Genomic DNA, 16,088 nt, shown 5'->3' with positions numbered 1-16,088 from the left:
GTGGGACCCTTTTTTTTAAGTAGTGATAGTAAGCTTGATTTTTTTTTTAGCAAAAACTATACTTGAGTGTTAGTTGAGGATTTTATTATTATTAGTGGAATGTGCTTTTATAATTTAAGCAAATAAACCAACATTTACACATGTTTATTAATGAAACTTCATTAACTTCACTCATTCATAAAATGTAATATAAATCATTTATAATGAAATACACGCACAATGCATTGCTGCCAAATATCATTTTATTACATGCTCCACTGATAACAAAATGCTACATACAATTTGTTAAACAAATCTATTTAAAATTTCCAGCAACGTTAAGCTCTGAAAAAAAAAAAAAAACTTCTTTATTCATGTCATGGAAAAAAAAAATGTTAATACATTATAAAAAAAATTAAGTTTATTGTTCTGAAATTTTGCAATTGTAAATTTCAAATGTTTAAGGTTTATTAAGTAAACACATTAAGGAAATAAACCATTTCTTTGTATCTCTGTAAACAGGAATTCTCCAAAATGTTTGAGTAGACATTGCTGACTTACACTACAACTACACAAGTACTTTGACTAATAATGAACAGGGTGTTTTCAAAATGTATACTAGTGTACAAAGAAATAAGTTTATAAAAACAAACCATATTTCCAAATAATAGTGCGTTCAGCAATGTAGTGTCTGTGTTTTCTCAAAATGTGTGTCGAAATAAGAAGTCACCAAAAATCATTCTGCTAGCTGAAACACAGAAAAAGTTGTGGCCAAATTAAGACTCAAAATCACCCCAGAGTGGATGAAAACATCCCCAACAGTACTTAAGCGTTCATTTGTAGCATTTTTACTCTGGTTTTATTGTTCTTTGCGGTTAAACCAACGCAATCTCATGACAATTCATGATTTAGTAGCTAATTTGTATGAATTTGTACGATCTAATTCGTACAATTTAGTTTGGTTTGCTCATCACCTAATGACGGTTGGGGTTAGGGGTGGGGTTGTGTGCCACGCCTCCTTTTTAAAATACATTTACATAGGACTGAACTCGTACGATTTAGCAACTAACCTCACAAAACGTAAAATACGTTTCCTCGTGAGATCAGGCTGTTAAATACCACACATGGAGACCATGCTTGTCTAGAGTTGTTCTACACAACATTGAAATGTTCTTTCCTCCTTTTATCAGGAGATCTTTCTTAGTAAATTTCCAAACATTCCATTCCCCTTCATAATACCAAGTATTTTCTTCAACATCTTTACAGCTTTAGTGGTAAAACACATTTCAGACTTTTGAATAAAGCCGCCAGCCATATGTTCCTATAATAACCACACTCTTTTCTTATAGAATACTGTAGAATACTTTGAATATGACTTTGCACAAGACCTTTTTCTTCTGATTCTGATTTGTGACGCTTTCTAACAATAGCTGATGCACTCATATCTTCTGAACTGCTGGTATTGCTGTTGATTAACAACAAGGTCAGGAAAGACAGACGGGGTCTTGTCTTTGTTGTGTGTCTGTGTGTTCTTGTCTAACTCTTTTCGCAATCCTCATTGATTGAACCTGGCAACCTCAGGCCTACTGAAAACGATCATGGAAAAATAAATACATAAAGCAAATATCATCAAGACAAAAGGAACAGGTTGTGTGGGTGGTTTACTGCTGTGAGTCACTCGCTGAGAGCACTTTACTCCATCATGCAATGACCTTACGAGTTTCATCCATTGATCTCATTATTGCCAACAAAATAAAGTGTGCATTTTCCACAAATAAGGTGAAATAGGCCCTGGAATTATTTCATTATTTCTCTTTTTTCATCTTTTTTAAATGGTCATGGAAGAGATTGCTTAAACTTTAGAAAAAAAATATTGTTAACATCAGGAAGATTTGCCTTTACTGTAATGTTAATTGTGTTTTTTGCAACCCTGTTATTAAAACTTGAAATGTGGTGAAATGCATTTAAAATCCCTTATTGTGATTAATTAATTAAGTTATTTATTCATTTATTCTATTTTAAATTAAAAAAAAGTAGTTGATTGATTGATTGGTGTTACGAAGTCTAGTTTTTAAGGCTCGTCTAGGGAAATGGTTAGCAACATAAAATGACACGGAACTCAGAAGTACAATTATCTATTTATTTAGAGACCAGAAAATAAGTGTCCTATCAAAATAAGGTGGCAACAAAAATATAGATAATTATTAAACAATATTTCTCAATCGAAATTACTTAAACAAACAAGCATACACAAAACATAAATAAACCGCAAAGAAAGCATAGATCAACAATGAATTAAATAAACGGCAGCAACACCAGCATGGCTGCTCGGCAGCGGCTGCACAAGACACGCACAGAAGTCTCAGACCTTCATCAGAACAAGATATGTAGAGATTCTTAACAAGTACGGGTCATACTCTTAAAATGAAGTGAAATTAAATGAAATAATTAGTTTGGGCAAAATAAATAGCAACTAACTGCCATCAAAATAAAAGTCTTGACTTAAAATGTGTGTACTGCGATATTTATTATGTATACTGTATATAAATGCTCACATGCATGCATATATTTGAGAAAATTTGTATGTGTGTGTGTGTGTGTATATATATATATATATATATATATATATATATATATATATATATATAATACATTATACATTTTTTTTTTATATCTATGTTGTTTTGTATAATGTTGTTTTTATGTTTGTCTGTGTATCACATATGCACACATATATGATGTAAAAAAAACGTATGTGATTAATCGCGATTAAAATTTGCCAAGCATAGGCAAACAAAATATGCTGTTCCGGGTAGTTACTTTGCATGTTTCAGATGACAAATCCACTAGAGGGTGCTTTCTACATTTACCCATAGTTGTAATATGTTACCTACTGTAGGGTCCTTCTTTTACAAATTCACAATTTCAAGAGTTTACACTTAGAGATTGCTTGATAATAATGGCAGGTTTGGAATGCTGTCCCAGAAGAGAACCCTGAGCTCGGAGATAATTGAGCCCAGGGCTCCCGTCTGGTCATAGAGTATGTGAGGGGGTACGAAATCAGGAAGTTCTCGGGAGCTCCCCCTTGGTAAAGAAGGAAAGGAGGATGGGGGATTCTTCAAAAAACGAAGATGGGGGATATTTATAGAGAGTTAATAATCCGATTGGCTTACTATTGATTACAGCTGCGATCAATCATATCACGTGCTCCTCTCGAAATTAGTTTGTGAAACTTCACAAGATAAAGTTTGTAACACAGATCACCTAGACCAGCGAAACACTAACATAAACCCTCCTCTAACCCTACCAATAGTGTTTTCAAGAGAAAAGTGTACCACAGCAACTAAGTTTTACTTATTTTTATCTCTTTTGTAGAACCACGCACCACCAGACTCAAACCGGAGCACTCTACAAGTACAACATCCTACAAAGTGTGCAACCAAGCAATATCGATGGGTAAGTCAAACATATTTGATTTTAAATCATAGAAACTGTTAAGTTTTTTTTTGTTTTTTTGTGGTAATTTATTTATTTGTCCTTTTTTTGTTGGTGTGTAAAAAGTAACAAAAGCTGTTGACGTCATACTGCCCTGTAAGAAACTTTTTTTTTTTTAATCTTTGTTTGTTTGTTTGCTTGTTTTTTCACAAAAATTTTGGCACATACAGTATTTACAAGTTGCCTTTTTTGTGCAAGATACACTGTAAAAGTCCATTGACAAAATGTCAAGACAGCAAATATTTTATGTTGCTTTAGCTTATTTGTATTAACTTAATCAGGTTTCAACCAATTTTTTAAAGTTCTACAAAGCTTAACATAATATTTTGAGTCAGTTTTGCAAGTTTGCAAGTGTATTTATATAGCACATTTCATACACAATGGTGATTCAAAGTACTTCACATGAACATGAATAAAAGAAACAAATATAAGAAAATAAAAACACCAAAGAAACCAAAATTATTAAAACAGATTACAATGCGTTAACAGCTTTTAAAAGAATGAAAACGAAAAAAAAAAACACACATAACAGTGCGATCTGTGGAATGTACGGTGCACAGTGCTAATTCAGTAAAGGCACAGTGAAACAGATGTGTTTTAAGTCTGATTTGAACTTGCCTAATGTTGGATCATTTCTTGAAGCTGATTCCAGCAACGGGGGGTGTAGAAGCTGAAGGCAGATTCACCCTTCTTTGACTGAATCCTTGGTATTTCTAGATTTTTTTTTTCCTAAAGAGCTGATGGAGCTATTGGATTTGTATTCAGTGAGCATATCTGCAATGCATTGAGGTCCAATGCCATTTAGTGATTTATAGACAATTTGTAATACTTGAAAATCTATTCTGAGTGTAACTGGGAGCCAGTGTAAAGACCTGAGGACAGTTGTGATATGTTTGGGTTTTCTGGTTCTGGTCAGATTTCTGGCAGCAGCGCTCTGGATGAGCTGCAACTGTCCAACTGTTATTATGGGAAGGCCAAAGAGAAGTCCATTACAGTAATCCACCCTGCTGCTGATAAAAGCATGGACAAGTCCTCACTGGGCACAAAGCATCTAATTCTCGCAATGTTTTTGAGATGATAGTATGCTGATTTACTTACTGCTTCGACATGATTACTGAAACTCAGATCTGACTCCAGAATCACACCAAGATTTTTGACCTTGTTGTTTGTTGTTTGACCCCTAGAGCCAAGGTACTAAGTTGACATGACTCGAAAAATTTAATGATTTGAATAGAAATGTTAAAAAAAGTCAGCAAGAATTGTTTTTTTAACAATGTACATATACGTTTCTTACTGTCTTATAATTCTCTCTACTCAATATGTTTATCATATGCCTTAAGAAAATAATACACCGTGGAATTGTATGAAATCCCCCTTTCCGCTCTTTACATCCAAACATTTCCCCAATGACTAAAACTTATTTAATTATCTTGCTAGAACAGAAAACTTTGAGTGCCGATTGGCTGAGGGAACAGTCCAATGAGGGAGTTTCTCTTGTAAGCCAGAGCCCCTAAGATTCGAAACAAATCGATTCTCATTATTTATGGACCCTTTTGACCATGTAATCCAGTCAGGCTTGAATAAACTAAGCACACGCTCAGTCTTGCACAGAATATTTCATCACATGCACACACAAACACCATTCAGCTTCAAGCTCAACACCTGACAAGTAAGAAATGAGATAGTGGACGAGGTCCAAGAGACAAGTCACCCCGGACCTGCAGTGAGTGAGAGAGGAAGCCGACAGCCTAAAACCAATTTACACGCTCTTGCGTTCCCAATTCATTTCACAATTATTCACTTCAGACTACTTCTGCACCTGAGGCAGATGGCCACAGTTTCCCACAAGCTCACCTGAGGGACGCATGTGTTGCTGTTGATAATGAAGTATCCACTTTCTGTTGCTAATTCTCACGATCATTCATGCTTAGATCTAATCCATATCTTTTTCAGAAGAAATTGCCCACAAATGCCACACGCGTGTACATAAGAAATAGCTAAGAACATTTATTGCTTAGAAAAAAAATAAGATAAAATAAAACAAATCAATAGTGTTGATTCTGTTCCATTCCCTTTTTTATGTTTGTCCTACTATTTCAATATATATCTCTACTACAAAATTCTCTTAAACCTATTATGCAAAAACATTTTTAAAAGGGGTTCAAATGCAGTTGTGTGGCAGTAGTTTGCGAATATAGCCAACCTTTATATATATATATATATATATATATATATATATATATATATATATATATATATATATATATATATATATATTTGAATCATTCATTCAAAAACTAGCTCTAAAGTGACGTTTTTGAAGTAGCAACGGTTTCTGCTGTTCTGTTGGTCAGCTGCAGATGTGAATGAACGGTGGAAGAAAGTAGTTCCTCTTACAAAAGGGTTTTTGAGACGCTTCGTGTTTGATTTTCTTTATATACATGATTATGCCATCAAACTGTTGTATAAACGCAATATCACATGAGTAGCGGTGAGATATGGCTGCATATTGTCACAATAAGGCACTCAGCTTGTGGACTCAAGCCAGTGCACGCCTCCCAGCAGTGCCTAAATATCCAACAAAATATAAATGTTTTAAATTCAGAAGAATCAGTATTAATGATGATGGTGTACTAACCCTGATTTACAAACAAAACAAATGACAACATTTGTTATTCTGAATGGTAGTCATTTCCTGAAAAACTGAAATTCTGTTATGATACCTTTATAGAATGAAATACAAATTTTACTTGAGCCTGTACTGAATACATCCAGAATAATCATAACTGTACAAATTATTGAGATGGTGCATTTAATTGCTCCAGGCATGTTGGCGCGTCACAAGTACTGACAAATTAGTATTTGAAGACTACGAATACCCTCAACAGCATCTTCCAGCAGGAATATCACTGTACAGTCTTCAAAATCATGCATTATTAACAACAGTTCCTTTGACTGTACAAAGGCAAGAATGACAACAAACTGGCAGAGGTCTGAAAACACAAGGGTATTGCAAGGGTATTGAACAGTGAGAAAATCAAGAGGTAACAAATACAAATAATGAGAGAACAGGATTTTGGATACATTTCTCATTCCATCAATAGAAACGATTCAGTCCAACTGACAAATATGCATTATAATTGCAATAATTTAGCTTAATTTAAATGTAATAGATGTTCTTTAAAACAATATTTTATTCATTTATTTTAAAAGTATTCTTTTTTTTTTTTTAATGTGGACAGAGACTGAAATTTGGGGGTTGTTTCAATTGTGCAAAGAGCTCTTATCTTTATATACTGTAATTCCACTTGCCTCTTATATTACTCTTTGCATTTTAAATGTGCATACCTGTAGCTATGTCCAAACTCAGAGGCTGCAACCCTCAAAAATTGCATTCGATCCCTGATTGTGTCACCATTTCAAAGGCCTTTTCTTTTTCAAAAAGCTCCTTCAAACACAGCCTCAAAATGCATCCCTCCTTTCCTGCAGCTTGAAGGACACTATAAATGAATCATACAGTTCGTGGCCCAGACTCTCCCAAGATTCGTGCACTGTTGACAGCATGAATTTTTGTATTTATTATTTATTTATTTATTTATTTTATTTTTTTGATGTTCAAGAAAGTTTCACGGTCATTCACTTTTGTTTTGATGTAGTTTTCTTCTGTTTCCAAAAAGTTTGTACATCATAATTTAGAATTTTCATCTCAGAAATGGAAATTTATATCTTACAGTTATAAACCTGCAATAGTAAGTTAACATTGCACAGTTCTGACAGTTTCTCCCAATTGTGAGTTTAACTTCAAGGTCAACATTATTTTGTTCTGATTTTGTGTTGTTATATTGTTTTTGAAGTGCAGCTGTTTTGAGCTGATGTCTATGGAAGCCAATTTCTGCCACTGATTAAACAAATATATATATATATATTATTGTGATGTTTTATCTTAGAATTATGATACAATCTCCCAATTTTGAGTTTTAAAGTTAAAATTCTGAGAAAAATTTTGTCTTTATATGTCAGATTTCTGACTTTATAAATCAGAATTGGCAACATTGACTTTAGAGTGGGGTTTAGTGCCACGCCACCTTTTAAAAATCTTACATTTTTGTATGACTGAACAAATTTGCCACTAAATTGACAAAATAAGAAAATATTTACATTTCCTTGTGATATCAGGCTGGAATTGCGACTTTATAACTCAGATTTCTGACTTTATAACTCAGAATTGCGACTTTGTATCTCAGATTCTGACTTTTTAACTCAGAATTGCTACTATATCTCTGATTTCTGACTTATATTCTAACTGAGAACTGCTACTTTATATATCCGATTTCTGACGATATAACTCGGAATTGAGACTTTATATCTCAGTGTTGACTTTATAACTCGGCATTGTGATTTTATATCTCAGATTTTTGACATTATAACTTGAAATTCTCAAATTCTCAAATCTCAAATTTCTGTCTTTAAAACTCCATTTTGTGACTTTAGATCTCATAATTCTGACTTTATAACGGCGTTGTGACTTTATATCTCAGAATTTTGACTTTATATCTCAGAATTTTGACTTTATAGCTCAGAACTGTGACAATGTCTCAGATATCTGACTTTATAATTCATAATTGGACCTTTATATCTCAGATTTCTGACATTCAAACTTGGAATTGCGACTTTAAATGTCAGATTCTGACTTTATAACTCAGTATTGCACCTTTATATCTTAGATTTCTGACTTTATACCTCGGAATTGCACCTTTATCTCAGAATCTCAGATATATGTCTTAAACATTAGGAATTGTGACTTTATATATTTGCATTCTAACTTTTTAAGTCAGATTTGCACTTAATATCTCTGAAGTCTGAGATAAGAAGATGCAATAACAATTTTCTATTATTATTTAGAGGTGTAAACGGGCTTCCATACAATGTTACAGCAAACTAAAATAAATGAAAGATTAGTGAACATGTTTATTATTTGTAGTTGGTATCATTTATGGAAGCCTCAAGAACTTGGGAACATATTCTTTCTCATTTTTTTTCTGAAACTTAACATAAATCAGGTCTGAAGATGTTATTTTAAATTAGATATGACCATTTTTAATATGTTTTCATAACTTTTCCTTATATAGAGTAGGTTGTTTTTGTCCTCTTTCAGGTCTCTAATTAATAGCAGGTCAGGAAGAGACGACCATAGCGGCCACACGTTTTACCCCCTGTGTTTGTTTGCACTATAAATAAATCGGTTCTGCCTGACTAATCTCTTTAATGAAAGTGTAAATGGTTTCGGAGCAGCAGAACAGCCGGGTCACACGGATTAACATGCCACTTTTCCACAGCCTTGATGTTTAATTATAGAAAAGTTGTTATTTCCCCTCCCTATTATCACTGTTTGTGTTCACCGAGGATCATGAGCGTTTGTGAAAGATCAAGCAGAGAACAAAGTGAAGGCCTAGAAAAAAGAGGTCACAGGAGTGCAGAGAGGGCAAAGGTCAAATCTGTAGATCATATGCTTAAAAGGGAATAATGAAAGCAAATCAAAACAGACATTATTTCCTTACTCCTTTTTTATGGATGGAATATTGTAGTATTTAATAAACATGATTTACCTAATCGCACATACACATAATACAATTATAATAAACAGGCAAAAGTCGAGAGAAACACTTTTTTTTCTTCACTTTCGCCAATTGATGAAGTTTTTTTTTCCCCTCTCCGCTGTCGTTACTAGCTTGCATGGTTTGGGATCGGTAAAGCTACACATCGATGGATTTGCTCTTCAGTGTTTAGGCCCTCTGTAGTGATTATTAAACCACACTGAAGTGAGCTGAACTAAACGTAAACACTAAATACTGAACTACACTGTTCCAATTTACTATGATCTTCTATGTGAAGCTGTTTTGACACAATCTACAATGTAAAAGGGTGAATTGAATTGGATTGAATTTGTTTTTATTCACCTGCTTGTGCGCTAGTGACGTATCGTTGTACACCAATAGCGTCCAGCTGCATGTCTAGCTTTTGGTACCCTTTTGTTGTGCTACAGTAGGTACCCTTTGCAAAGGGTACCCAAAAAGTGGTATGGTCACTTTTTGGTACCTTTTGACAGTGGAAACGGCTACAAAAGCGTACCGAACCCTACCATACCGTACCACTCAGTGGAAACGGGCTAAATTGGATTTTTGTGCAGGATCAGGAGTGATGGTATCTACTTTATGTGAGGAAAATTTGAATCTGCTTAGAGGGCGTGTTATATCACGTCTTCTACTCGCGCAAGTTCATTATTTTCAGCACATGCGTACTATGGATGTCAATGCTTCTTCTTTTGTGTTGAAAAAAAAAAGATTAACATGTTTATAATTGTGAAACAAGGGATTGATGAGAAAATTTTAAAGTTTGGACGAACTCTTTGAGTCTTTTTAATATTTCAAGCTGCTGTGATCAACCCATTGTAATGTTTTTCAGTGAATATTAAATGACTGAAGGAGCTGCAGTTTATTTAATATTTTTATAGGTACATTTTATATGTTTTAAATGTAACTTCAAAGTAAAGTAACTAGTAATCTGATTACTTTTTTACATTAAGTAACTAGTAATGTAATCAGATTACAATTGTGGAGTAGTAGTCAATAATTTGTAATCTATTATTTTGTTAAAGTAACTTATGTCGTTTCCATGTACTGAACTAGGCATAACCATGTTTTCATTCTATGGCACCTTTAAAAGCCGTTCTCTCATACTTTGTATGTGTGTATCATATGCATAAAGGTCATCTGCAAATATCAGACCATGCATTTTCAGCTTTAATGTTTGCATGTGTTTAGTATATCCACACAATATATCTTTTTAGAGATAAAATAAAATAAAACATATTCCTAACGTTAACGCTTTAGCCCATCTTTAATCAACTTCTCCAGTACACCCAAAATTATCAGACTTAAAATGTGTGTTAGTATTATTTTGAAATATTGTTACATACTGTATGTATTTTACTCACTCGTGTGATCGCCAAACCTGCATCTGCTTTAATTGTTTCTGTTTTGACTGTGAAACAATGGGTTGCAGGGTTTGTACCTTTGGGGACAAACTAATCTGTTTAAAAATTCAAGCGACATATGCAAGCCGACTTCAAAAACGCATGTGGTTATAAAAATCAGGCTGCTTACAAGAAGTGTGATTAAATTCACGTCATTCTGACTGTATACCCTTATGGACATCCAAAGTAAACAACTGCATTGGCTTTAGCTCCCCTGGTGGCTGCATGAATCAGCTGAAAAATAGAACAGGAGCAGAAAAGTGCGTGCAGACTTGATTGACCTGAAAAAAAAAAAAAGCTGTAATTGATCTTCCTCTAAAAGGGAGACACTAAACAAGAACTAAGGGGAGGGAGGCGGAAATTTAATGTGCAAGTCAAAACATCACATACATCACGTTGAGTCCCGGGCATACGGCTGTACCTTTAGATCCCTGAGCAGCACGACGGCTGCAGAATTAAATATTGATTTACAAGGGCCAAGGAGTGTGGACTTGATCATGTATTTTGCTCAAGAACAAAACAAGCCTCACATTCTAACTCCCCGATGATAAGTCACAATTGGAAACTTTAGATGTCCTTTAATAAGCTCCCTTTTTTCCTTTAGAAAACTTATATGGGAGAAGAGGATCGTTTGGTACTTTCTTTACTCAGTTATGTTTGAATAACTGTTTGCTGAAGTACTCCTTTCCTTTGAATCCAGTCTCCAAGAGGCAGTCAATAGGCATATATTATACCTTTTCATTTTTGGACTGCATTGCTAATTAAAGTGCTTTTCTTTAACACGTTCCAAGCCCCATCTACCCCAGCCCCCCCCAAAAAAAACAACAACAACAACAAAAAAATACAATGTACTTAAGTATGAAGGTGCCAGCAATTAATGATTAGACCATTTATGACCATTTATTTTTAAAAATTCAAAGAAAGTGCTTATTAAATTATTAAAAAAAAGCTTTGCAGAATCAGGTGCAATTGTTTCGCAAGATGCCTCTCAACAGTGCAGTCAAGTTGATTTCAAAAGCATTGGCAAAAGCAACCTTGCACGTACAAAAATACACAAAGAACATCTTGGGAACTTGAAGTATTTTTAAGTACCTGTATAAAAATCACAGTAATCAAATGTGCATGAATGCATACAGTATGGAGTCGAGTTCATTTAAAGTCAATTAAAAGTTGATCAAATTTTGTTCTCGGAGAAGACAGGGTGTTGTTTTAGGACAACTTTAATGAAGGATTGTGATGCACTTCACAACCACACACACACAAACATATATGTCTATATACGTATATATATATCGGGGCTGGTGGGAGTTGTGTTGGCTTAAGGCTGCAGGCCAAGTGCCTTAGTGCCCCAGCAGTGCTGATATACAGCCATAACGCACTGCTACTCATGTGATATTGTGCGTATACAACAACTCAATGGCATATTGTTGTGTATAAAAAAGAAAATCAAACATAAAGTCTTAAAAGTTCTTTTGTACGCTGAACTACTTTCAACTGAAGCTCATTTTGAAAACGTAGACCCGCGGACGTTTCTGGAGACCGCGATTTACGTGGCCGGAGGTATGTATGGCGGCATTTCAATTTTTCAAACGAACGCTATGGGGCGGTGTGACGTCGCTTCTCTTCGCGCTCGCCGGCTGACAGCTCACCTCCGTGTGGAGGGCTTTCCTGTCGCTAGCTCTCGTCTGATTTTGACCGCGTTTTCGGATTTCACCGCATTCTCGTCCTGTTATGAACTCGCTCGCTTTATTTTTTGGATTCTGATTTTTGTCTTACCTGATTTCTGGAACCGCTCTTCCCCGCTCGAATCTGGTCGTCGAACGCAGCCGGCTCCTTCACCTCCGGGCCTCCGCTCTGCCGATATAACACGACGAGCTAACCGGACAAACTGGTTGGGGTGGAAAAGCCCTCTACATGGAGGAGGTGTGCCGTCAGCCAAGCAGGCGAAGCACGGAGAAGCTGCGTCACACCGCCCCATAGCCTTGCAGCCATATGTACCTCCGGCCATGAAATCGCGGTCTCCAGAAACGTCCGCGGGTCTACGTTTTCAAAATGAGCTTGGGTTGAAAGTAGTTTAGCGTACAAAAGAACTTTTAAGACTCTCCATGTTTGATTTTCTTGCGGCTACATTTTCAGAATGAGCTTGGGTTGAGCGTGTGCCACATTTGTGAGTACAGTGCCATGCCTATTATTCATCTTCTATTAACCCTAACGCCCCATTCACACGGGGTTTCAGCGTCAATGCTTGACTGAAGGCGTTTCTGAAGTTGAGGCTAACATGATCGTCATCGCAGCGTCAGCCAATAAAATTCAGTCAGCAATAGGCCACTGTCTAGCTGCCATATTTGCATACAGCGATCTGATTGGCTGACGCTTCCGTCGACGCTTGAAAAGTTAAGCTAGTCCCAACTTCTGCCACGAGCAACGCCTCTGAAGCCGCGCCGACGGATCCACAATGCAGTTCGGCAACACTTGACGTCACCCATTCAAAGTATGAATGGAAAGCGTTGACGCTTGACGCTCCGTGTGAATGGGGCGTAATGTTATAATCCCTGTTCTAAACCCAACCTAACCTAACTATCGAACAAAAATTCACCAATAACCTACACTCCGAGAGTTAGGTGATGTTTCTTATAGTTTGAATTGTTTTTGTAGTTCCTTACAACAATGTATAAAGTAGACTTTAAAGTATTATACAGTCAAGGTCCAACACTGAATCAATCATTAAGTGCTTTTCTTCTCTCTTGTCTTTAGAAGGGTCATATTGATTGTGACACTTGGGAAATTTCAACCTGCACAAATAAAAAAGCCCTTTTTTTAAGCTCTCCTAAATAATTTGGCTTCTTCATTATTGCTGCTTATCGTGTCCCGCTGGAGGATAGAAATCAATCAGGAGTTGTAGAGGTCTGCTTATAATAAGTCAATACTCTGCCTCACACCACCACTTTCTTAACTTGATCTCAACAAAGGTAATTTCATAGCTGGATATCAGGAGTGAAAGACAATGAAAAAAGTTTGGGAATAGAGCTAAAATGTTTAGATGTTTGACCTGGAAACGCAGGAAAAGTCGGTGTTTGTTACTAAAATGTAAGTGTGTTTAGCATGGCCACCATGGGGTTTTATGTAGGCAGGTTTCACTTTGTGTTTTATGCAAGACCTCAAACACTTTTTAACGCTAGTCAAACTGTTCTTTTGCATTATTCCCAAAGCAGCAAGTGATGGTAGAGGAGGGGAAAATGTTACTTTCGCTGACCCAGAATCATAGCCTCTTTCATCTTTCGAGCCCTGAGGTTTCACCGTGGCAGAACTCGTGGAGAAAGTTGACATTTGGGTCAGATCCAATGACTCACACTTTTCCCTCTGCCTCTCTTCTATCTCTACCTTCCCCAAATCTCATTTCACATGCCCCATCCTTTCGCTTTTTGAAAATCAAACCGCACACTGGAGGTTTCTGCCATGAACTTCCTCACTGGGGACACTGTTACCTGCATGAACGAGCAGATTCCACAGTTTTGTGCTGCAGAAGCACACAGGAAAATCAGGAGGAACAAAAAAAGGGAAATTGCATTTTAGGCTTATCACTTATCCAAACCTATGAAAGAGTACAGGTTCTCAAAGGAATAATTCACCCAAAACTGAAAATTCTTTCCTCATTTGCTCATCCTTCAATTAGCATTTACCATACAGTAAAGACTTATTTTTAAAATGTTGGATATGTAAAGACCTTTAAGTGCCGTCTGAAATGTTCCTCTTAAATTAGCATTTTTCTCAGGCTCCTGTGTTTATGTTCAGTTATTTCTCTTTAAGACAATGAAAATAACCTGTAAAAAATGGCCGTGATTTCAAAGGTAGAAAACTGTAAAAATGCTACAGTAAAAATCCATAACCTGGTTAACCAACACAATCTCACGGCAATTCGTAACTTTTTCATTTAGTGGCTAATTCGTATGAATTCGTACGATCTAATTCGTACAATTTAGTACGATTTGCTTATCCCCCAATGACGGTTGGGGTTAGGGGTGGGGTCAGGTGCCACGCCTGCTTTTTAAAATCGTACCATTTCATACGACTGAACTCGTACGAGTTCGTACGAATTAGCCACTAAACTGGCAAAACGTAAAATACTTACGTTTTTTCGTGAGATCAGGCTGGGTTAACGGTTTGTTTCCTTAATATATACGGTGAATAACCGTAAATTGACTTTCCCAGAATTCCCTGCATGCCACATAACTTTTTATGCATTTTGTTGACATTAATATGGATCTTTTTAGTTGTTTCCCCATCAGTTATGTTCATTAGAGATTTATGTTACATCTAATGTTGATAAACAATGTTTATTTCATGGCTTTAATTTTATGCGTGTTACCATACTGGTCTTTAGTAGCTGTGTGAATGACACTGAGCACCTTCTATAAGCTGATACTCTTTTCTGCTTGTGGGAGAAGTTGATTGTGATGAGCTTTTTCTCATTATGTAACTTACTTATCACCACTTTCATGTGGGTGTGCTAAAGGTGTCTAACTGTGTAACAAAAGATGTGTAGATGTTGGTCGGTAGTTTACCGTAAAAATAAGAAATTACTTTTACGGTTTGTACCGTGTTTTTAACGGTATAGCACTGGCATCCACAGCTGCTGTTTTTTTTTTACTGTAAATTTGATTTATTTTTTATAGTTTTGCTATAACAATGAAATTACTGAGCCTACACACGATAGCCTAAGAAAAATGCTAATTTTAGAGGAACATTTCAGACGCCATTTAGAGGTTTTAGCACTCTTAACATGTAACCATCGATTACCATAGTATCATAGTATAGTACACTGTAAAAAAAAATCAGTAATTTTACGGTTTATTTCCAACAGCTGGGGTGCCAGAAAAAAAAGTTAAATAGCGGCCGGTAAATGACAGATATTTAGGTCAATTTAAATTTCATTAATTTAATGTCCATAATTTAAAGGTAAATTTCTGTAATTCATTCATTCATTCATTCATTCATTTTCTTGTCGTCTTAGTCCCTTTATTAATCCGGGGCCGCCACAGCAAAGTGAGCCGCCAACTTATCCAGCAAGTTTTTTGCGCAGCGGATGCCCTTTCAGCTGCAACCCATATCTGGGAAACATACACACACACTCATACACTACGGACAATTTAGCATGTACTGCATGTCTTTAGACTGTGAGGAAACCGGAGTACCCGGAGGAAACCCACGCAAAGGCAGGGAGAACATGCAAACTCCACACTGAAACTGAAACTGAACCGAGGTTCGAACCAGCGACCTTCTTGCTGTGAGGCAACAGCACTACCTACTGCGCCACTGCCTCACCCTTCTGTAATTTAACGGATGTTATTTTAAGTTTTTTTCTCCGGCACCCCAGCTGCTGGATATAAACCATAAAATTACAGATTTTTTTTTTACAGTGTAGGATAGTTTGTTTGTCCTACTATGGAAGTCAAAGCTTACAGGTTTCTTACCTCCTTCAAAACATCTTCTTTTGTGTTCAACAGGAAAAGGAAACTCAAAATTTATAGATGAATTACGCTTACACTTTAAATGACACTTTATGTGCAGAAACATCCATTAG

The 16,088-nt window shown here is 36.0% G+C and overlaps 1 long non-coding RNA gene across 10 annotated transcripts in view; it reads left to right on the top strand.

The window, feature by feature from the left end:
- LOC137489281 (uncharacterized) overlaps nucleotides 1-16,088 on the top strand; it is a 602,555-nt gene that overhangs the window by 120,417 nt on the left and 466,050 nt on the right. For all 10 annotated transcript variants that reach the window (XR_015524713.1, XR_015524716.1, XR_015524720.1 and 7 more), the window contains one exon: nucleotides 3,355-3,435. This is a non-coding gene — a long non-coding RNA (uncharacterized LOC137489281). The remainder of the gene's footprint in view (nucleotides 1-3,354; nucleotides 3,436-16,088) is intronic.

This window comes from Danio rerio, chromosome 24 (assembly GCF_052040795.2).
Source record: "Danio rerio strain M-AB ecotype USA chromosome 24, GRCz13ab, whole genome shotgun sequence".
Lineage (NCBI taxonomy): Eukaryota > Metazoa > Chordata > Actinopteri > Cypriniformes > Danionidae > Danio > Danio rerio.
The sequence above is the reverse complement of the archived record's forward strand: the minus strand, read 5'-3'. Positions and strand labels throughout refer to the sequence as shown.